Source organism: Montipora capricornis, chromosome 6, assembly GCF_036669925.1.
Source record: "Montipora capricornis isolate CH-2021 chromosome 6, ASM3666992v2, whole genome shotgun sequence".
Lineage (NCBI taxonomy): Eukaryota > Metazoa > Cnidaria > Anthozoa > Scleractinia > Acroporidae > Montipora > Montipora capricornis.
Window position 1 is genome coordinate 33818792 of NC_090888.1, and position 10000 is coordinate 33828791.

At 41.3% G+C, this 10000-nt stretch overlaps 1 pseudogene; it reads right to left on the reverse strand.

Annotated features, from left to right (window-relative positions):
• LOC138053795 (uncharacterized) overlaps positions 1-10000 on the reverse strand; it is a 463628-nt pseudogene that overhangs the window by 356696 nt on the left and 96932 nt on the right.

Here is a 10000-nt window from a genome sequence, read left to right on the forward strand (position 1 = left end):
CACTAAAATGGGCACTTAAATTTAATCTGTAAAATGAGAATGTAACCTAGGGGACTCCTAGGGGTATATCCATGAGCATGTAGGTTGTGTCACCCCATCGCCTTGTTGCCCCAACCTCAGGGGTTCCCATCAGTGATCTGTTGTTATGTTTCTTTTGGATGAATTTAGTTCATGCTTTATTTAATAAACGTAGACTCGTTTACGTGCTTTGACTGCCGAGGAGTCTAAGGTACTGTTTAATTGAAAAATTTTACCAGCTTTGTGTTCATGCCGGTCTTCAATCAAAGGTATTCCTGGGAACGGAGAAAACGTATACAAGTTTCAAGTTTTAACTTCTCAAGCTACATGCTTTTCTAAAGCACGTTGTACTTCCTAAGTTGTTCGAGTTAATCGATCGATGAATAGTTCACAAACTTTGACTTTGTAAGTATAGTGTATTTAAAAGTTGGGGCGACGTAACTTGGGTGACACAACCTGACACCATCCATGAAACTAATTTATGTAGACCGTGACGCCGAAAATTCACACTCAAATAACAACACAATAGACTTTGCTTGCAAAGAAATTACTCTTTTTTAGATGGCGCATCATAAACAATGTTATATCGAATTTCAGCCTAGAAGCCACAGTATTTTGCCGTTTTAATCGTCTCTGTACGCTTTGTAGAACCAGAGACATCACTAATTTATTTTTGCAGTGATGCCGAAAATTCACTCACTGGTGCGTGCCAAAAAATAATGACACAATAGACTTGGCTGGTTGCAAAGAAATTACTCATTTTTAGACAGCGCATTGCAATTTACTTTCAAACAGACTGAACAATAGGGTGTGATTTTTGCTTTTGGAGCGGTGGTAATCTAGTTGCGTAATGATATTGCGTATTAACAGTCAAAACTGCTTAACTGTGTTTTCTTCAAACAGCTAAACACACTACGACGTTTAAGCAAACACTTTTGTGTGTGCATGCAGATAATTCAATAACTGTTGAGCTTGTTCTAAAACTAGCTTACTCACTAACAATAGACTTGGTAACTCCGGCACGCAACAATATGCTTTCAAACTAAGGGTGTGTTCGATTGGGAAATCTGGATTTAGATCTTAAAATCTGGATCTTCGGATTTCCAATCGAACACAAAATCCCGAAACGGATTTTGTCAGAGATTCACGAATTGGAAATCCATGTCGGGTAAGGATTTCAATTAACAAAATCTGTCGCGAAATCCGGATTTCCCAATTGAACACACCCTAACTAAACAATAGGGTGTGATTTTTGCGGCAACAGCAACTTAAGCCCTTTATTAAAATGATAACAGAACCTGGTATCTGTTACCAGCCAATCAAGATTATGGATTTTCGATCCGAATGAGTGTACTCTGTGGTATAAAGAGGTTCAAAGGCAGGTTGTTTGAAAACCATTGACACTTGGAGACCAGACCTAACCTGAAGTGATAAACACGAGTAAGCAAATAGCACAAGTAAACTGGAGCTGAGGGCAATATTCGGACGTCTTTAGGTCAGCCATTGTGGATCCGTCTCCCATTAAGCAAGGGCAAAAATTTCCCTGAAAATTCGCTAGAAAAATTAACGTATTTCTCGAAATTCGCTCTCATTTCTTTTGCACAGTACTGTATATAGCCGTATTTACCCGTGTATAAGTCGATCCCATGTATAAGTCGACCCCCCATTTTTGATGGCAAAAAACGCAATTTCTTAATTTCTTTGTTAAATGTTCATGGGACACTAATCTTGTATTCTTCGATTTCTGAAAATGTGGATACAAAAAAAAAATGGTTGAAAGAGTGGGGAGATGGCTCAACATTACTCCCATCCTCTCTCATGATCTTTGAGGAAGTTCTTCCTAGTGCTACTGGTTTGGTCACAGTGCCTGTGTCTCACCCCGACAATCTGCAACCAGTTTGTACCAATTGAACGATTTTCACTTTCATCTGTTGTTGTTACCCTAGTCCTCCTATCAGGGTTGAAGGAGATTTCTGAGTAATGGGAGAGGTTGGATTAAATTGTGTTCTGTAGCTTTTGTTGTGTGGTTTTGTATGCTTCGGGGTACTTTTGGGGTCAGTCGGGTGATGTGGTAATAGGTATGCAGTGAGGATAAATTACTATTCTAATCGCATACATAATTAGCGCATCACGGAATTTGAGCTATGTCCTTCAGATTCCGTCATGCTCTGCGTCTTATGATGCTTTGCCGTCTCTTTGCTTAAATTCTCGTATTTTGCCTCGATCTTTGTCATTTTGCCCACGTTCCGGTGAAGGAAGCTTCTGTTGCCCCACCTGTAGTGACACCAGTTAAATTGTGCGCACGTCATGTACGACCCTTAAAGCGGTGCGCGCTTCAGCAACAAATTTTGCATGCGCAACATTGCGCAAGTTTTCAACAGGTTTCTTATTTAAGGACGTTCGCACTAATTGTTTGTGCGCAACGTTACTGCGCAGGTAACGAGACTATAAAATGTCACGCATTACTTTGAGCATTTGTGAAGTTGAGGTTTTAAAACCTTTGCAAAAACCGTGGACGATAAGTCTTGCTCAGCATTGGATCAGAGAAGGTCGCGATCAGTCAAAATTGATTTAAAATATTTATGAAAGTCAAGTAGACTACTGCACGACTGATATTCGCGAGGTTTTATCAGTCATGCACTAGTCTACTTGACTTTCATGCATATTTTTCAAGCATCAGTTAAAATAACTTGGCGACAAAAAACACCGACGAAAAAATTCCAGGCCGGCAAAAGAATGGCACATTTATTACCGAATCATCATGAAACTTAAAAGAGAAGTAAGCGGGAGGATGGAAAAGCTCTGGAAAAGGCAGCTGATCGAGTAGACTAGTGGCTGAAAGTTTGGAAAACTCGTGGATGAACCGTTGCGTAAATTTATTGGGGCTGTTTCTTTGTAATGTTTTTATTACCCTACGAACTTAAGTTCAAAGTGAATGCATGTTTTTAAAGTTCTTTTCCTTTACTTTCGTGAAAATTGAGCAGTATTTTCGTCCTCGTGCGGACCTGCGTGGAAACAATCAGTGATAAAATTTCACAAAAAACAAACTCCAGAGGATGAGGATGACGGCAATGGAGAGATATTATACAAAACACCAACCAAATGAAGATGGCCCCTGCGTAAAACTTCATTGCTATGCTCGAGAAAGGTTTTTTTTTTCGGTAAAAACCTTTCATCTCTTCAACGATCGATCCTCTCTTGGGTTCCAGTCCTTGCACGACAGGTCACGCAAAAGCGTGGCAAACGAAATTTCCAAGAGCTTTGCAAAATCACATCGATTTTACTCGTTCAGATCATCGGCGACCCCCATTTTTTAAATCATGAATCACTCACTTTACTTACTATCTACAAAATATGATGAAATGAAAAAATTCTCACCGTAAGAAGTTATCTTTTTTTAACATTTTCTTTCCTCGTGCCATCGAATTCCTGTTGTGGTTGCAACGGATAGAGCTTACGAAAACGCTCGTCGAGGATGAACTCTACTGTTTACCACATCCCTAGCGGCATACAGTTAGCTAAAAATCTCACTCCTAAAAACCTATGCACGGAAACTTTCACTCCAACAGTTTATTTTTATGATTTTTGATGGATGAGCAGATGAGGCTACATCTCGCTATTATGACCGATTTCTCGAAATGAAGGCATTTTTCCACTGCCATTTTCTCCAAAACAAAGTTGGTGACCCCCATTTTTTTTTCATTTTTGGAGTAAGTACTTTATGACCTAACTCTAGGCGAGAAATGAAGAAAATCTCACTGTAGGAAGATTTTGGCGCGAACGTCCTTAAGCTGTTTAACGCTCAGTTTCTAGACTTTGCATCCTTAAGAGCACTATTCCTAGTTGTTGGAAGTTTCTTTAATGTGTATTCAGTTATGTAAGGCTTTTTCATGCGTATTAGTTTCGTGTGTACGCTACCGTAGTCTCTAGATCTTTTGAGTAAGTTCTATGGTGTCGCAAAACTCATGCGTAAGCGCCGCGACACCCAACTACCGTTATAAAAGGTTAGTTTTATCGTTAACAAAATCAGTTGACGCAAGATCTGTTAATTCACCATAAGTTAACAAGTTTCTCCAAGTTTATCATTGTTCTGGTGATCAAGGCGGCACCAAGGTAATTATCTTTGATGCTATTTTAGTTTGTTTATGTACACGGTTTGTAGCTTTACTCGCTTAAGTTCAATTTCATCGCTTATAATTGTAAATTTAAGATTTAAGGCTTCAGTTAAAGTCAAGTTGTGTACGACATCGTTTTACTGTTATTTGTACATTGATCTTAAGTTTTTTCCTTTTACTTTTGTAACTTTCGAAGCGTGTAAGACATTTTTATATCCTGTTATTTTCGCAATCTTCACAATTTGTAATTTATTTGTATCTTTTATTTTAGTTCTCACTGTGTTTAAAGAGTTTTAAAGGATTTTAATAAACATCAGTTTGTGAACAACGTCTAACCAAACCACTGAAGCAATAGTGAGAACTTGATGAATCACAAGAAGACTCCAAGCGAAGACAACTGCAAGTCAAGCAGGAGGATAAACAACCAAAGGTCAAGCCTGTAACCAATCAAGCTCAGGAAGCGTAAAAATCCTTGAAGGCAAACAGTGCGAAAACAACGAAAGAAGGTTCAGCGACGGAAACCATAAGTAACACAAGTAATTTAAGTAAAGGTTTATGAGTTTCTCAGTTGCAAGAACATTACAATTACAGAGACACTGTTTATTTAAGAAGATTCGGCAAGTCCCGCCAAAATAACCATATTATATTTAAGTTAACGTTTGCATGTTCTTCTCAATTATTTTGTCACGTTACGTGCGGCCTTTTGGTTGCAAAGTATTAAGATTTAAGAAGAAGTTTTTTCAAGCAACATTAAGACTTGCTAATTAAGAATGTCTAGCTCAGCAAGTCAAGTAGTAGATTTAATTAATCAAGAAGAGCTAACGAGTTCTGTACAAGCTGAACTTGCAATTAAAGTAAATGGCGATCAGTTAGCTAAAAATAGCATGAATGTAAGCCAGGAGCAGTCTGAGTCCGAACCACGAATTACTAGAGTTCGAACGCTTAGCGAAAAGGGCGGGGCCTATCAAGAGCAGCGTCAGAGAGAGCATGAGAAGGACAAAGATCAGCTCGTCGCGAGGTTTCATGAAGCATACAATGCATGGAGAACGCAAGCAACAGAAATCGAGTCTTTAATGGCTAAACAGACGCCGTCGTCGCAAGTAGAAAAGGAAGAAGCGATTCTCCGTTTGAGGGAATTCCGTAACAAAATAGAGAAGATATACGATAAAATATGGATCGAACGGAATCCAGGACAAGAAATTCGTCAGAAAATGGACGGATGTGATGCACTAACACAAATGCTGGAAAGGAAATCCATAGCTGCGTCATGCAACGAAGATGTTAAATCCGTCAGAAGTAGATCGAGTAAGGGATCAACAAAGTCATGCCGGTCAAGAAGCAGTCGGTCCTCAAAGGCACCCTCTCTCATCGATTTAAAGAAAGCTGATGCTGCTGCAGAACTGGCTGCAAGGGAAGTCAAATTTAACGCCCTACAAGAAGAAACAAAACATAAGGAAGCCACTGCAAGAATGGAAGCAGAGCTAGCACAGAGAAAACTGGAGTTGGAACAAATGGAAGCCAAGAAACAAATAGAAATAGCAAGGGCTAAGTTAAAGGTATACGAGGAAGTAGAAGAATTTGAGGGCGATATGGATTCCATTGAAGATGATTATTTACAAACTTCTCCTATCTAGATAAACCTTGAAACAAAAGCAGCGTCCTTCATTCTACCTCAAAAACCCAAGTATTCAGTACCAGACGCGAACACTCCAATTTCAACAGCGCAGCCCACTCTACAGCCTCAGCCGTAGAAGGTGAAACCACCCATCCTGCACACGTTCAACCGCAAGTGTCACCAGCAAGTGTAGATACTATCACCTCAATCGTCACAGCGATAGCCGATTCATTCAGCATGAGTCACCTTCCAGCACCTGAACCAACCATCTTTAACGGTGAGCCCATCCTTTATCCGGATTGGAACTCGTCCTTTCATGCCCTCATACACCGACAGAACTTACGATCAAGTGAAAAGATGTACTATTTGAAGCAATACGTAAGTGGATCTGCCAAAGAAGCTATAAACGGGCTTTTCCTGCAAGGTTCATCGGAAGCCTACGATTGAGCATGGAACATTCTGGACGAGAGGTTTGGTCACCCATTTATAGTAACAAATGCGTACAGAGACAAGCTACGAAAATGGCCCAAGATTGGAATGAAAGATCACCAAGGCCTCAGAAGATTTGCTGATTTCTTAACAAGTGTGGAAACTGCTATGCAAGTGATTGAGAATTTAACCGTCTTGAATGACTACATGGAAAACCAGAAGTTACTTACTAGACTACCAGACTAGCTTATTTCACGATGGAACAGAGCAGTTACAAGTAGAATGAAAGAAGAGAAGAAGTATCCAGATTTCAGGACCTTCACAACCTTCATCATTGCTGAAGCAGATCTCCTATGCAATCCTATTTCGTCGTGTCATGCCGTAAAGGACGTGGAAAGGGCAACAGACATCACTCACCAGGAACCAAACCCGAGATACAACGGCAAAAAGTCAGTTCATAACACCAAGTTCAAAAGAACCAACAGAACCTCAAAGTTGCAACGGCAATGTTCATTCTGCAAAAGGACCGACCATCTGTTGAATGCCTGCGATAAGTTCAAGCCAGAGACCCGAAAACAAACTGAAGTTTGTTAAAGGAAACAGCGTGTGTTTTGGATGCCTGAGAAAGGGACACATGTCTAGTGATTGTAAGAAGAGGCTGACCTGTGCGACCTGTAACAAGAATCACCCCACCTGTCTTCACGAAGAAAGATCTCCTAAGAAGCCAGAAGAAAAGAAGAGAAGTGAAGGACAGGAACCCACCAATGTTCGCAGGACTACTTCATGTACATCCCAAGGCGCCTCCATTGCCAGCACCTCTATGATAGTTCCCATTTGGCTGTCATCATTATCGAGGCCCGACAAGGAAATATTGGTTTACGCAATCTTGGACACGCAAAGCGATGCTACGTTTATCCTCAAGGAAACCTGCGATGAACTTAATGCAGAAACTCAGCCAACAAACCTTCGAGTGAGCACTATCACAAGTCAAGACTCACTCGTCGAGAGCCAAAGAGTCTCAAGCCTACAAGTAAGGGGATATAATTCTGACGTCAAGATTTGTATTCCGGTAGCTTTTACAAGGAAATAGCTAAGAACTGGGAACACTTGAGATCAATTGAAGACGAAATGCATGACCTATTCGACTGGAACGTTGGGTTGCTTATTGAATACGATTGCTCGCAGGCGTTGACACCAAGAGACGTTCTTGCTGGCCGCAATAACGAACCATATGGCATTAAAACTGATCTTGGATGGAGTATCGTTGGTGGAAGTGAGGTAAGGAGTGGACGTTCTCTTTGCCACAAGGTTGCAGTAAAGGAAATACCCGCTGTAACAATGACTGACATTGTTCGAGTCAGATTTTCAGGGAGCTAAGAATGATAAGAAGACTTCTCAAGAGGATTTAAATTTCCTGAAGATCATGGAAGAAGGAATTGAGAGGACTGCAAACGGACACTATGAAATGCCTCTGCCATTCAAGGAACGCCCTATTTTACCTGACAACCATTTGATGGCGTTGATTCGTCTGGAGCATCTCAAACGAAAGTTCCTGAAAGATCCAAGGTATAAAGAAGATTACCTCAAGTTCATGAATGAAGTTCTAAACAGGGGTGATGCCGAAGACGCACCAGTGCTTGCGCGACAAGAAGGAGTGAAATGGTACATACCTCACCATGCCGTCTATCATCCAAAGAAAACAAGATCAGAGTTGTCTTTGATCCAATGGCAAGAAGACGTATGAACTACACAGTTTTGCTGATGCAAGCACGTCTGGATATGGACAATGCTCCTATCTAAGAGTTAAGGATGAAGATGAAAACGTTCCTGTTTCATTGGTAATGGGAAAGTCCCGCGTCGCTCCAACGAAGATTACTACGATACCAAGATGGGAGCTTACCGCTGCAGTTGTTTCAGCGAAGGTTGCTGTGATGGTTCAAGAAGAATTAAATTACGTTAATATGAAGCAGTACTCTTGGACTGATTCCAAGGTAATCCTTGGCTACATCAATAACGACGCCAAAAGATTCCACACGTTTGTTGCCAATAGAGTACAAGTAATCAGGTCGAACACTGATATCAAAGAATGGCGATACATTGATACCAATAATAATCCAGCGGATCACGCCTCCAGAGGCTTAAATGCAGAAGAGGTAATGAAATCGAACCGGTTCAGTGGACCTGCATTTCTCTGGGAGAAAGAAATCCCGCCCAGTGAAGAAGAGATTCCTACCATTCAAATTGGAGATCCGGAAGTTAAAGCCACCGTACGCGCCACTACTGTCAAGGAACCCTTCTATCTCATTGACTTCATTACAAGATGTTCCAGTTGGCCAAAGGCAGTGGGAGTGGTTTCCTACCTTAAGAGACCTTTCATGAAGAACAAGCCAAGGACAGTCACCACAACAGTAGCTGAACGACAAGATGCTGAAAGGCTTATTTTCAAAGAGATAAAGGGCACAGCTTTCTAGAACGAGATTACAAGTTTAAGCCAGAAGGAACAGAACGCCAAGATTTCAAGGGAAAGTGCCCTCTTAAAGTTGGATCCTTTCGTTGATGAACAGGGACTGATAAGAGTTGGTGGACGGCTGGAAAATTCAACCTTGCCTTTTGAAGTTAAACACCCCATCGTCCTTCTAAGGAATTCGCAAGTTACTAATCTGCTCATCGATCATTTTCACAAGAAGGTCAAGCATCAAGGGAAAGGAATGACCGTCAACGAAATTCGTTCCAATGGATTATGGATACTGGGTGTCAATGCCACAGTAGCCTCGTACATTTATAAATGTGTACAAATGTAGACGTCAGAGATGACCAACTGAAGGCCAAAAGATGGCAAACCTTCCAGAAGATAGAGTGGAATCAGCCCCGCCCTTTACATTCTGTGGAATGACTGTTTTGGACCATTCACGATTAAGGAAGGAAAGAGTTGAAGAGATATGAAGTGATATTTACTTGCATGAGTTCCCGAGCAGTGCACATACATGTAGAATAATTACACAACATGACAACTGATGCCTTCATCAACGCTTTGAGATGCTTTGCTGCAATTCGAGGACCCATTCAACAGCTGAGATCTGACCAAGGCTCTAATTTTGTGGGAGCAAGAAATGAACTCGCAAACGCCACTAAGGAGCTGGACAAGGACAGGATTCAAACCTATTTGACAGCCAATCGTTGCGAATTTGTCACGAATGTTCCCTGTTCCAGTCACTGGGGAGGAGTATGGGAAAGACAGATTAGGACCACAAGAAGCATCCTAAACACCATCCTTAACGAGTACAAAGGAAGACTCGATGCACCTTCTTGTATGAAGTCATGGCCATAATCAACAGTCGACCATTGACATGCCAGTGCCTGAATGACCCGAAGAGTTTGGAGCCTTTAACTCCGAATCATCTGCTTACAATGAAGAATTAGACACTTCTCCCACCTTCCAGTAATTTCGTTAAAGAGGAAGTGTACGCTCGAAAGAGATTGTGACGAGTTCAGTTCCTGGTTGGGCAGTTCTGGATTAGATGGCGAAAGGAGTGCCCAAAAGAAATCTGAAGATAGGAGACGTCGTTATTGTGCAACACAGAGTTCCCACAAACGAGTGGCCTCTTGGTATGGTCGTGGAGACTTCAATGAATCAGGAAGGTCTCGTTCGTGCAGTAAAAGTCAAGCTGGGATCCAGAAACCCCCAGAAGGGAAGTCATGCCAAATGCTCTGTTGTCGAGCGACCAGTACAGAAAGTTGTTCTGCTTATGGAAGGAGTAGGCTAAAGATTTAATGTCATGTTCTGGAAAGCTTTAAGAGCGCCCCTCAGCAATTTTCAACTAAG